Source organism: Panthera leo, chromosome A2 (assembly GCF_018350215.1).
Source record: "Panthera leo isolate Ple1 chromosome A2, P.leo_Ple1_pat1.1, whole genome shotgun sequence".
NCBI classification, from domain to species: Eukaryota; Metazoa; Chordata; class Mammalia; order Carnivora; family Felidae; genus Panthera; species Panthera leo.
Genome location: NC_056680.1, coordinates 35,792,395 through 35,806,921, shown reverse-complemented (window position 1 = coordinate 35,806,921; position 14,527 = coordinate 35,792,395). Strand labels below are relative to the sequence as shown.

The 14,527-nt window shown below is 43.1% G+C and overlaps 1 protein-coding gene across 1 annotated transcript in view; it reads left to right on the top strand.

The window, feature by feature from the left end:
• The first annotated feature begins 1,121 nt into the window (after positions 1-1,121).
• Positions 1,122-14,527, top strand: part of TAFA4 (TAFA chemokine like family member 4) — a 173,175-nt gene continuing 159,769 nt past the window's right edge. Inside the window, exon 1 of the mRNA XM_042929937.1 lies at positions 1,122-1,370. The gene's annotated coding sequence lies outside the window, so the exon portion shown is untranslated. The remainder of the gene's footprint in view (positions 1,371-14,527) is intronic.

Here is a 14,527-nt window from a genome sequence, read left to right as displayed (position 1 = left end):
AATATGTTATGGGGTACACGTGTGCAAAGAACAGAGGTAGGGGGAAGGGAGGCAGGAAGGCTTCGATACATTGGCTCAAGCAGTAGGCTCAGAGAAGGGCAAATACACTTTGAAGTGCAGGATGGGGGTAGAGGCAGGAGAGCGCATTATTTCATATCAGTGCAGAGTAAGGCAAACCAATGACAGTGAACAGGATAGTGGTAGAGAGCAGTGCCTCTCAAACTTTTGCATAAACTAACCACCCGGGGATCTTGTTAAAATGAAGTTTCTGATTCCAGTGTGGGGTCTCAAAGTCTGCATTTCTAACAAAGTCTCTGGGGATGCCTCTTCTGGATTACACTTCGAATATTAAAGAACGTGGACTCTGCAACCAGACTCCTTGGGTTCAAATTACACAGTTACCACTGATTAGCCGTAATCTTGAGCAAGTTATTTAACCTGTTGGCGCCTCAGTTTTCTTGCCTACAAAATGGAGATCCAATGAGGATCTCTGTAAAACGAATACTATTGACATGTGACAGATTGTTAGCGTTACTTCAGTCGGGGAAGGTTCAGCACGGAGTGCGAGTCAAAGAAGTCTTAGTCGTACTTTTGTAATTTTTAAAATAACAAAGTATTCCGTTATTGACATGTGCGCGGATTTTCCTCCTCTCCCACGCAAGCAAGTTACATAAGAAGCCGGATTAGTGATGCCTGCGCTACGCTCTGGGCCGCCAAGGAAGCCTGTCTGCGAAGTGTTTCGGGTCTTCGGACGCAGATACCGTGCGTGGGGATTGTTTTGCATTGGGAGCCGAACCCTAAATTCTTCTCCCTCATGGAGGGCTCACGCGGCTCCAGGTATTCGGAAAGAATACCTTTCCCGGCACCCGCGGAGCGGTGGCCACAGCGAGGCGCTCAGGAGAGGCGCTGCGAGCCGAGCGGAGGCGAGTCGGGGGCGGTACGGGGCCGGGGCGGGACGAGGGCCGGCCCACGTGGACCACCGGGCCCGGCGGGGGAAGGGGCGGCCGCCGGCCCGGCCAATCAGCGCGGCCCGCGGTGGGTCGGCCCCTCCCGGCCCGCGCGCCTGCCGGCTCCGCCCTGCACTGCTCTCTGCGCGAGGCCCGGACGGGGCGCACCGAGCCGGCGTGCGGCTGCTGCCGGACCCCAGGAGGGGAGTCGCGCCCGCGCTTCTACGGTCGCTGCTTTTCTGCGGCAGTTTCGGACTTGTCTTCGGAGAGACGTGGGAACTTTCACGGACAGCCTGCGGAGGTGCTGGGCCACTCCCTGGGCGCCCGCGGGGAAGTGGCGCGGTGAGCGTCCTCCGGCTTCTGTGCGGAGATCCGTGCCTCGTCCTGGGCCCGGCCGCCGGACTTGGCTGCGGCTCTAGTCAAGTAAGAAGGTTTGGGAGCTGAAAGGACAGGGCGGGAAGGTGGGGTTGGGGTGGCTCTGGATCCAGTGCTCAGTCTCTGTCTCGTGGGTAACAGCTGCCTCTCGGGCTGATACTGGCTTGGCTCGGCTCCGGGCAGCACCTCGTCGCCCCCCGCCCCCAACCCCGATGCTCTTGAGTGCGGGAGTGACCTCCTGTGCGGTGCTTGCCGTGCACCTCGAAGTTGGAAGCCGCGCTCCTGAGTGAGAGGATGCATGGCTGGGGCTGGGCAGCTGCATCTTGCAACTTCAGGGTTCGTGTCTGCCACTCAGAGATCCCCAGGGAGCTCCTTGGGTGCGGGAAAGGCCACTTACGGATCGGTATGAAGAGGGCGAGGGCGAACTCGTGGTGAGCAATTGTTTTGCAGAAGCCGGCATTGGGCTTCAACCCTTGGGTCTGAGCCGGGATCCTTATAGGAGCCAACGGGAGAGAGCTGGTTAGCCTACACCTGAAATCTTGGCTGTGAGGCTTTTGCTGGAAGGACTCAGCGTGCACCTGGCACGCGTCTTCCGGCTGAAGCGCTAAGCTTCCCGCCCATGTGGAAGCACTAAGAGCGGGTCTGGAAGTTCCGTCCCTTCCCGCCTTAGGCACCTCGGATTAGCCACCAGGGCAGTGTCTGCATTGCTTCCCCACTTTTTTAAACGTTGTCTTGCATCATTTGCCCTGTCAATCCGCTCCTGGAAGGGAGAGCATATTTAACCCTAAACTCATGGCTTGGGAAGGATGAAAAGTGAAAAGCCGGATATCCCACATCTATGGAGGCAGCTGAAGCTAGACACGGTGCCACTGGATTTTCTCCTGAATCAGTATTTTCTTCTGAATCAGTATTTTTTAACGTCTGGGGGTTCCACGGATGCCAGTGACAGCCTTAGGCAAGTCATGAGGCAACTCGCAGCAAGATGTACACGTACAGATTCATGGACTCACTGAGACCTACTCAAGTGCCCAAACTCCACCCCTCCCCTGCCCCCAACCCGGATTTAAGGACCCCCCTTGGTGAAGCATCTGCATCCCTGTACTCTTTTCCCCTTTAACTTTTCTATGGCCGTCCCTCCAAGACTAGCAAGGTTGATGTGATGTGACAGGCAATCCCGGTGTGTGGGGATCGGTGTGTTCAAAGCCTTGGTCGGCTTCTTTCTCTAATACCCTTGGTATAGGGATTATCCACACCAACCTGAAAATTAAACCTGCACACCCAGACACCCACACTTGCCCAATCACAATATAATCAGTGTTTTACACTTGGTCATTCTTGAACAGATGTATGACTTAAAAAATTCAACAGCTCCCTGTGGGCTTTACAGTGAGAGGCATTTCTGCTAAGTTTGTAGTCATAAATCAGTGTGCAAGCCTAACACTTCCTTTGGATTGGAAATACAGATCTTAATAAGGCAGCAAGAGACAGTTTTCAGAATCATCATGACTAATAATGACTTATGTCCTCCCAAACTGACCGCGTGAGGAGGCATTGCTCATTTGTGCAAAAAGCTTTCTTCATATATGTGGACATTACTTGATCAATATTCTCATAAAGCTGTATTTCAAGGTTTCCTCCCTCAGTTCTGTCTCATTGTTCTGCTTTGCGTGACTTTTCTCTCTTCCCTCCGTGGCATCTTAACTACCCTTTGACGCTTTAAAATTTACTGTAAGGTTTTAAGTCACGATTTGACTTGGCCAATTTTCCCTGATAAAGTTGCTGTTCACAGAAAAGCAATACTTGCTTGTTCACTTATTTTTGAATGACTTTAATTTTTTAAAACTTCTCTTTCTCTCTCACACACACACACACAACTTATAAATGTTTTTACTTAATTACTGAATATTTTTCATTGGAAGCAACATTTTCATATTTCTAGTGCTAGAATGTTCTAGGTCACTTGAATTTCAATATTTATTTTTTGCTTTTTTTAGAGATGTGTATTGTTTGATGACCTAGTTCCATTTAATCTAAAAAAAAAAGTCTTTGTCCCCCCACCTCCTTTTCAGTGTCACGTAACCTTTCTCTAATAGCTGCTTTTATCTGTACCTCCGTTTATTGTTACACTTAATATAATACTTTGTTATGTAAATGTTGTGTTGATGCATATGATATTAAAACTGCATTCACTGGGGATTAACCCATGGGGATGACATCATCACTAGCCAATCCTCTATCTGATTTGAACGTGCATTGACAAGAGTCACATTATCATATTGAGCAAGCGTTTGTACATCGCCTGTGATGAATAAGAGAAAGAGGGACGTCATTTTGGCTCTTCCTAACTCAATTAGCTGCCCAGTTGGAGAGTTTTGGGGATTTCTATACTAAGAAGCTTAGCTTAATAAAATTAAGACTGCAGTTTATAGATCTCTTTACAATTTGCAGAGAAGTATGTTTTTCCCCCCTTCTGCCTTTTTCCTCCTTGGGAGTTTTTACCCTATATTTTGGCTCTAATTTCTTTACAGTAATGGAGAGACATCATGGTAACTGGCCTAGCCTGCTGAGATTTTTTTTTTCTCCTCAAGATAGACGGAACATCTATCCAACATCTAGATGATGGACTTATTTGTGTACGTGTGTGCATTTCATCCGGTGTTGGATAAATACATCTGCTAAGATTAGCAAAATGACTTCAAGTCCTGAAGCCAATCCTGGATGACTGGGAGATCATACAGCGTACTTTATCCTAATTTGTTAGGGAGATACAGGATTGAGGGTGAGGGACAGGCAGTAGGGAAAGGATGTCCACAAAGGGATTGGTGAAGTGATCTTGGCCACATTAATCACTTCATAAATACTTGTTTTGAAAACATTACTAGAAAAAGCTCACTTCCTTCCTTGAAGTCCTTGCTTACAGACATAGGCTTGAATTACACTTTGTAATTAACTTTGGCTTTCCATCTTTCTGATATCTATTAGAAAAAGAAGTAACTCTTCCTGCTTTAGAGTTACTATTCAAACTAAATCCCATTTCTTCCATAAAGTCAGTTAAAAGGGCTCTTGTGCTTTTTTTTTTTTTTTTTTTACTTTCAAACATAAATTTAATTGCACCATCTGGTTTAAAGAAAGACCCAAAAGCTCACAGAATTTTAAATCTGGAGAATACTTCAAGAGTTTAGTGTTCTAAAAGATCAGGGCTAGAAGGTGTTATGACTTCAGTCCACTACGGTGTAAAAAGAACTAGGGTCCTAACTTCCGGCCCAGTGTCCTTTCCTGACTTTTCCAATAAAGGCCTGCAGGGTGGTGTGGGGATGGTGGAAGGACCCCTCATTTCCGCTGTGTCTGCAGAGCCCAATCATGTCCCCTTCTTTCGCTTTCAAGGATCAGTTTGTTAGAATGTTATGCTGGTTGAGCCCAGCTCAAGAATTTGACAGCTGCAAGCTTGGGCCACTTTCAAGTAGCTGTCATGGTATCTGCGGTTACAAAAGAGACATTTAAGGGGAGGTGGCAGTGGAAGAAGATGGGGTAGCGTGACTCAATTTGGACCTATTTGAGCACATAATAAGACACAGATGTTAAAATGACGACGAGGCATGATACAAGGCTTGAAAACTCAGAATATTAATTTATTGAGTGATAGTCTCCTCTTTCATAGTTTGTGCTTTTTAGTTGCTGTAAAACCAAACTGGTTATTTGGAATAAAACTCTGTTTTCTGGCATGGTTGTGAGTAATGATAATGGTGTTCTGCATTTGTGGAACACTTAATGTGTGTCAGGTGTAGAATGTTGATGGTAATGAAACATCCTGGTTAATAAATGGCTTTCTCTATATGGATGAACTACTGATTTTCAAAGAATCATGAATCTAAAACCGTGTTGAATATTTTTTTTGTCACTCTTTTTAATTCAAAAGGTGTCAGGATCTTACAAGTAGCAAGCAAGTCATTAGCATGAGCATAAATAATTTTAATTCAAAAGTATGGTGGTGTCAGATATTAGGGAGTTCTTGTTAATAAAATGCTAATGAAATGGCAAATAAAAATATGCTGTGTTTAGGAAGATAGATAGTAAAGATGTGGCTAATTTGTCTCCTTTCATAAGATTGTAGTATTGCTCATGCAGAAGAATAAAATATCTCCTTTAGAAAGACACTCGAGTATTTTTCTTTTTTTTTTTTTTAACATTTATTTATTTTTGAGAGACAGAGAGAGGCAGAGCATGAGCAGGGGAGGGAGAAAGAGAGAGGGAGACACAGAATCTGAAGCAGGCTCCAGGCTCTGAGCTGTTTGTTAGCACAGAGCCTGATGTGGGGCTTGAACCCACGAACCGCAAGACCATGACCTGAGCTGAAGTTGGATGCTCAACTGACTGAGCCACCCAGGTGCTCCATAGTATTTCTTATAAAATAGAAAAAAAACAGTAGGCCTTTACAAATATTTATTTTTATTTTTTATTTTTTGAAGTCTATTTATTTATTTAGAGAGAGAGCAAGCAGGGGAGGGGCAGAGGGAGGGAGAGACAGAACCCCAAGCAGGCTCTGCACTGACAGTACAGAGCTGGACACAAGGCTTCAGCCCACGAACCGTGAGATCATGACCAGAGCTGAGACCAGAAGTCAGATACTTAATCAGGTGAGCCACCCAGGCACCCCCTAGGCTTTTTCTTCTTTTTTAATAAAAATATGGCATTGCAGAAAACAGTAGTCTATTTTGATTTTTTTTAGTGCTGTAAGTTCATTTCAAATTAGAAAGCAATTGAACATTTCTATAGCATTTTACTTGTCTTAACTAAAGGTGGAACTGTCCAAAGCCAGTTATTATTAGTTTTTTAAATGACAATTGCACCTGCTTGAATTCTGTTTCATATTTATGCCACATGTCCCAAAGTATTCTCTGAAAATTCAGTTTTATTTCTTTTGCTTAATGAATCATGAAAACATCGATGAGACTTTGGTATATTGTGGGCACTTCCCTGTGCATCACTGGTCCTAAAACTGAGACTTTAGGCACAGAGTCTAAAATAATCCAAGAAAGTTTCCAGGAAGGAAGAAACTTAAAGACCATCTAGGGCAGTGGTTCTCAACTGGGGGCAATTCTGCTCCATCAGGGACATTTGCCAAGGTCTGGAGACATTTTTGGTTACTACAACCAAATTAGATAGGTCTCTAGCAGGTAGAAGCCTGGGGTGCTGCTAAACTTCTGCTAATGAATGGGGCACTCCCACAACAAAGAACTCTCTGGCTCAAAATGTTGGTAGTGCTGAGATGGAGAAACACTGATCCAGGTCAAGTTTTGGGGCCCAGACCAGGTCTTATCCAATGTCCCTAGCTCCCTATTTCGGGCAGGGAACTGAGGTCTGAGGTGTCTAATGCAGAAGCTAGGATTCTTGCTGTTGCTCAAGCCTTCTGGTTTGAAGATGTCTTTTCGATTTCTTTAATTGTAAAGATAATGTGTGTTTGGGGTAGAAAATTCAAATACTGTAAGAGAGTATAAAAAGGAAAGTGAAAAATGAACCCAGTTTTGCCATCGAGAAAATACCTTTTCATATTTCAATAAACCTATTTCCATTTCCTTCCTTGTGCCTTTATCCACATATAGACGTTTAGACCAAATCATTTTAGATAAATGAGGCCATATATCATATAATCTGTACTTGGCAAAGGGCCACTGGCAGGCCTTTGGTGAAACCATGGCGGGGGAAAGAGACTGTTGACATCCATGCAGTCAGGTGAAATGCCCTTGATTAGGAAGACTTTCTGTGCAGTGATGGCTGTTTATCTGCATTCGTGTAAGACTCAGATATACTCTGGAACCATTCTGGGAAGGATGACAATTCAGTGAAGAGAGCTAGAGGACATTCTTTTTCATGGCTATGTGTTTTTCTATGTAAAATTTCGTCTTCCTCCTGGTCATAAAACACTCCGAGTCAGAAAGCAATTTTGAGTTTCTTTATAATGCATTCCTCTTTGTCAGAGACAGCAAGTTTCATAATGTGAGTGTTGGAAAAAGTCCTTCTGTTCAAATTTTTTTTTTAATTGGTGTCTAGTTTAAGATTAAAAAATTTTTTTTTAACATTTATTCACCTTTGAAAGAGAAAGAGGGAGAGGGCGCGTGAGCGTAAATGAGGGAGGGCAGAAAGAGAGGGAGACACAGAGTCTGAAGCAGGCTTCAGGCTCCGAGCTGTCAGCACAGAGCTTGACGCAGGGCTCGAACCCACGAACCACAAGATCATGCATGACCTGAGTTGAAGGTGGTCACTTAACCGACTGAGCCACCCAGGCACCCCTCAGTTTAATATTTTAAGTAGTTTGTAAGCCAGAAATTTTTTATACAGTGGGGCGTTTAATTAAGGCAGTCCCAAAATATATTATTGGGGTGAATTCTCTGCATGTACCAGTGGGGGCAACAATTCACTGGGGCCTGCAATCTCCGTGACTATTTAAATCATTTGGCAGCTCTTGCAGAAGCAGCCAGATTGTAATGTAAACATCTGTTACCTTTTCTCTGCTTTCAGAACTGATTATGCAACCCGGCTTCACATCGGAGACACACAGCTTTCTTCATCTATATTTTTGGATTAATTCCTTCTCGACACACACACACACACACACACACACACACACACATCCACGGACACAAATCAAAAGAGCCATAAAATTGGTTACCATGGACCCAGTCCTCCCAGGATAAAACTCACATCTTCACCCTCTGTCCTGCTCTTTGCAGACCCTTGGATCTGCTCGGGAGCATGGAGCTCCATTAAGCAAGCTGGGGGATGGCTATGAATCTGTCCCCTGGTACCAGTCTCAGTCTCCTTGTGTGCTGAATTTCCACTCACCTCGGCTGAGAGGATTTGGGAAATGAACTGGTTAACATTTAAACCTCCCCAGCAAAGCCACGTGGTACCAGCTAGTGTAGGGGTGGGTGAGAGTGGGCAAGGAGGCATTTGAATGGAATTGGACGTTAGATAACAAATGTCTCTTTTGCTAAAGTTTTCTGCTGGTATTTGCCACCGCTACGTTAGGGAATGTTTGTCAAATATTTGCTTTGTTGACCTTTCAAAAAATGATAGTAGCTACAATAGCTATCATTTGTTGAATAAGGATGTTGCTGGGTACTGCACTGTTTTAAGAAATTGTGCTAAAATTGGGACGCCTAGGTGGCGCAGTCAGTTAAGCATCTGACTTTGGCTCAGGTTATGATCTCGTGGTTCGTGAGTTCGAGCCCTGTGTTGGGCTCTGTGCTGACAGAGCCTGGAGCCTGCTTCGGATTCTGTGTCTCCCTCTCTCTCTCTGCCCCTCCCCTGCTCACAGCCTGTCGCTCTCTCTCTAAAATAAGTAAACATTTAACAAATTGTGCTTAAATACAAATTACATCAGTTCACCTACTTTACCATTTTAATTTTTTTCTTTTTATTAAGGTTTTATGTTTAATCTCTACCCCTAACGCAGAGCTTGAACTCATGACCCCGAGATCAAGAGTCGTATGTTCTACTGCCTGAGTCAGCCAGGCGTCCTGCTGCTTAACCATTTTTTTTAAAAATTTTTTTTTAACGTTTATTTATTTTTGAGACAGAGAGAGACAGAGCATGAACGGGGGAGGGGCAGAGAGAGAGGGAGACACAGAATTGGAAGCATGCTCCAGGCTCTGAGCCATCAGCCCAGAGCCCGATGCGGGGCTCGAACTCACGGACCATGAGATCGTGACCTGAGCTGAAGTCGGACGCTTAACCGACTGAGCCACCCAGGCGCCCCCTGCTTAACCATTTTGGAGCGTGTAGTCCGATGGTATTAAACATACGCATTGTTTTACAGCTGTCCCCACCGTCCATCCCCGGAACTCTTTTCGTCCCGTAAAACTGAAACTCTGTGCCCCTTAAATAGTGGCTCCCCAGCTCTCTCCTCTCAGCCCCTAGCAGGTACATTCTACTTCCTATCTCTAGGAGTTTAACTGCCCCAGGTACCTCACTGAAGGAGAATCATGTATTTGTCTTTTTGGGCCTGACTTACTTCACTTCGCATAGTGTCTTCAAGGTTCATCCATGTTGTAATGTGTGTTGGAATTTCATTCCTTTTTAAGGCTGGGAAACATCACCTTTTGTTCATTCACCCATTGATGGATGTGTGGGTCACTGCTACCTTTCGGCCTCTGTGAATAACGCTCCCATGGACATGGCTCTGCAGATATTTTTCTGAGTCTCTGTGTTCATTTCTTTTGCGTGTATATTCAGAAATGGAATTGGCGGATCATGTAATTCTATTCTTTAGTTTTTGAGGATCCGTCAGTATTGGTTTTCATAGAGGCAGTATCATTTTACTGCACTGAACATTTTTACGCACTATCTCATTTAATTCTCTCCCAAGCCCTCCATGGTAGAGAGCGTCATCATCTCCCTTCTGTGCACTAGGAAAGTGAAGTATGTTGGACGAAACCACACAGGAAGCTTGTGGCAGAGCCACGGCGTGAACCCAGGCAGTGTGGGAGAGCCAAAGCTCTTTCTAGGTGATTCATTTTTTCACTTCAAGAAAGATGACCTGAACACCTCCTGTGCATGGCCTGGGTGTGGTGGGGGTCTAGGAGATAAATAACAAATGTGTTGATTGCAAGAAGAAGCTCTGAAAGTCCTGATCTTACCACACTAAGGAATTTGATTGAACTGCGGTGTTCTGTGAGTCACGCTCATTGTGAAATTGGTGTTTGATCAAAATAATAAGAGGCCGATAAATATCTACTGTGGTTATTTTGGCTGTTCATATTAGTGCTGCCTCAACCCCTCTGGCGATTAATAACCATGCAGCTCAGGGTTTTTAAAATGCCATGCCAGTTTTTGTTTTTCGTTGGAGGTGGGGGTAGCCATGGATATAGACAGTACAAGGAAATAATGGAGATCAAGATAAGCCTTAGGTAGGATCTGAGTGATGATTGCATTTTTATTTTACGGAGACAGTAGGCAGAAGACATTGGCGTCTTCCCCACCAAAAATACAGGTAAATGGAGCTCTTGCAAAAGAAGGCACGTTTTGTCACTTTATAGAATTAACAATTGATCAGTTTTGTGGTTCCCGAGTCCTTTATAAGCACCCCATGTTTATTCATTATTGTGATTACACAGTCCAAGCAGCTCTGCTTGATGTGATGAGCAAAAAGCAAGACGCTAAGGCATTTAAATACACTTGAAATTAACGTTTGCACAAATAGGTGTCTGATGGGGTATTCTAATTTGATTCTAAAGGCCTAGAAATAAGTCTGTGTCTAGGGGTGTCCTCCTGGGAATCCTAAGTCAGATGTGTGCAGTTCATTTGCAAGGTTTCTGTATTGTTTAAAAGGAAAATGGCAGTGTTTGGAACCTATCAGCCCTACGTCCTTTGTGGGTGAGTAGAGGGAGCAGAGAACCAGTAAACGTGGCTGTTGATACTGGTCTTGCATAGTGGGTTACCCTTTAGGATGGAGAGGCAAGCTGTAGGTTCCTGGTAACAGGGGAAAAGTCAGCTTGTCTGGATATATACTCAAACAAAGTACACTAATCATCCTACGGAAGTATTAATCAGAGAAGGAAAATACTCAAGTCTGAAAGTTAAGGTCACCCTGAGAAAAAGGACTGGCAGAATTCCTAGAAAGCTCTGTTTCTTCAAGACATTTTGGTTCCAAATTTACTCTCTTCACATTTACAAAAGATTCATGATCCCAAGTGTAAACTCCGTTTCTAGTTTGATGTGCAAATATTTCTGAACCATAGCATAAATAGACATGAACTTACAAGCAGTTGACTACATCCATATACAAGTTTCAAAGTCCTCATTTACTTAGAAGTAAGTAACAAGGAGAGAATATAGGGTTTATGCTGATGGCAATTTTTTTTGTCCTCTGAACATACTGGATTTAAGAAATCTATTTCATGTTATCAATCTTGTTTGGTATGCCAGTATCCCAATTCTAATCTTACTGCAATTCTTTTTATTAAAGTATAATAGACACACAATGTTACATTGGTTTTAGGTGTATGACGTAGTGATTTAATAAGTCTATGCCTTACGCTATGCTCATCACAGGTGTAGCTACCCTCTGTTAATATAAAACAGTTACAGTAGCGTTGACTATATTCCCTATGCTGTATCTTTTACCCCATGACTTACTCCTTACAAAACTGGAAGCCTGGATTTCCCACTCCCCTTCATCCATTTTGCCCATCCCCCAAGCCCCCCTACCCTCTGGCAGTCATCACTTTGCTCTTGGTATTTAGGGATCTCTTTCTGCTTTTTGTTTGTTTGTTTTTTAGATTCCACGTATAAGTGAAATCATATGGCATTTGTCTTTCTCTGTCTGACTTACTTCACTTAGCATAATACCCTTTTAGGTCCATCTGTGTTGTCACAAATGGCAAGATCTCATTCTTTTTTTTTTTTTTTTATGGCTGAGTAATATTTCATTGTGTGAGAGAGAGAGAGAGAGAGACAGACATCTTTATTCCTTCTTTATTCATCCTTCTATTGATGGACGCTTGGGTTGCTTCCATATCTTGGCTATTGTAAATAATGCTTCAATGGACATTAAACATAGAGGTGCATATATATTTTTGAATTAGTATTTTTGGTTTTTTTGGGTAAATACCCAGTCATGGAATTACCGGATTGTATGGTATTTCTATGTTTAATTTTTTGAGGAACCTTTATACTGTTTTCCGCAGAAGCTGTACCAATTTATACTCTCACCAACATTGTGCAGGGGCTCCTTTTTCTCCTGCAGTTCCGTGTTTTCACGTAGACTAGTGTATAAGGAGAATTTTGTTCAAACACAGATTCCCAGGGCTCACCCTCAGAGCTACTGGTTCAGTAAGTCTAGGGCGGAGCCTGAGAATTTGCATTCCAACGAGTCCCACAGAGCGTTGATGCTGACAGGCTTGTGCTTTACCCTTCTCCAGTTCATCTTTCAGAGGTAAAAAATTTAATATGGAGATTTTCATAGAACAGGGTTATTTTGATTAGGTTGTGAGCTTCTCATTTTGTGATACACTGGTTAAGTTTGTCTAACTAGTATAATTCTGAAGATCAATATAGATTACTGAGGCCAAAATACAAATTAGATATTGGTTGGATCAGTGTTACACATATGAGACACTGATTTTGATAATGTCCATAAGTTCCTTTTAGAGTATAAGATGTATTTTCTGTAGTTGAGGACTTCTAATGTTTATTTATTTTTGAGAGACAGAGACAGAGCACGAACGGGAGAGGCACAGAGAGAGAGAGAGAGAGAGAGAGAGAGAGAGAGGAAGACACAGCATTGGAAGCAGGCTCCAGGCTCTGAGCTGTCAGCACAGAGCCTGATGGAGAGCTTGAACTCACCAATTGTGAGATCATGACCTGAGCCAAAGTCGCATACTTAACGGACTGAGCCACCCAGGCGCCCCTGTAGTTGAGGCCTTTTAGAATAAGAATCGTACAGTTGTGTGAATGGGTATTGAGGCTGTTTTGCTGTATGTAGCATGTAACCAGCATATCACCTACTTCTGTCATCTGGCTGATGTCTATACTGATCAGGAAAAAAAAATGTGCCTTCTATTTTCATATCCTTTGAGTCTGATTTAAATTGTAATCCTATCGGCAGGTGACATACAGGAATTTCGTTTTGGTTCCTGTATAGTTAAGACTCAGCAGATGTTAAAAGCTGATGTGGATTTAAGATTTCATCCATTCTGGGAATAATTGAAGATTTAGTTAGGACCAGAAGATGGAATTGTAGATAGAGTTATAGGACTGAAGGGGGTATGGAAAGTTTTTGCGCAGATGCCTGGCTTGGTGCATTCTCTTACCACTTGGAGGAATAAATTACTGTCCATGTTTGGTTAAATGAAAAGCTTTCAGTAGATTTTACTATGTCTTGCACTATTAACGAGAACTTGAAGTTTGCAAACTACAGTCTCCTGAATGAGAAACAAATGTTGAAGAATTTGATTGCTTAAATCCTTATTCATTTTTTTTTTTAAGTTGGGGTTTTGGGAGATTATTTTAGAGATAGTCTGACGTATAGAAATGTGTGGGTGTTGGCAGGAAGGTTGGAACTGGCAGCCACCAAGAAGAGTGGATGGGCTGGGTCAGAGTCGTTTAACCTCCTCTGTCTCCAGAGCTGTGTTTTAATTACATGGCTGGTTTGCGGAACTTTGGTGTTCTCTCGAAGGCTGTGGTGTGTTGTGTATGTTGTACTAACATTTCCTTGGGACCCATCAGTCACTGTTGTCCCTTTGGCATGTTTTCACTTTGGTCATCTTTGCCCAACTGTCAAGATGCTATAGCTCTCCTCCCTGGCTGCCTGCCATTTTGCCCTCTGTCCCCCTCTAGTTCTCAACTCCAGACAGTTCGAAGATGAGGCTTCCAGGTTGAGTGGCAGACTAGGGCACGGCAGAAGTTAGTTTACATGGAAGACAAAACGGCAGAAGCATCCAAACAACAAACTTGCCCTCATCTGCCCTAATCTTTTTTTTTTTTTTAAAGAACAAATATCCAGTTAAAAAAAAGCATGGCATTTTATTTACTATAGAACCTAGAGAGTGTGGATGGAATTCTCTGTTGGCTGGGAATTGGCAGTGTAGTTACAGCCGCTAGTTTTGTATCATATGGACAGTGATTCCACCAGTGATAATAAGCAACCAGTGACCTTGTGGAAGCCCTGCTGGTGACATGCAAGTTGTAAAAAAAATAAAAGTAAAATTGCAGTAAGATAAAAAGTAAAGATCACCTTTAACGACTCCTCCAACCCATTTCTAAAGCTCTCTCCCCACCAACTGTTAAGAATTTGGCTAATCTCTTTCTGCATATATGTACAATACGTTATGTCTCAGTGAAATCCCAACGTGAGGAGGGAGAGTGGCCTGATGGTATGCTGGTAGATTCTCCCTAACCATTTGCAGTTCATCTGTCAGCGCTCACTGGTCAGTAAAAGTAGGGAGCATTTGCGTTTATTTCAAAAGTATAATGTGGAAACATCAAAATATATTTAAACTTTTCTATTTATATTATTTAATTTACATATGTTTACTAAATAGGTCGTATTGTGTAGTATTGTGTAGAATTTTTTCACTTAAATAGTAATTTATATACATCTGTTTCAATAATTTGCATTGTTCCCTTACCATTGTCTTGGAGAGTGACCCATAGCTCTTGTCCCTTTCTTTAACTAACTTTCATTAGGAACGTACTGCATTTTATTT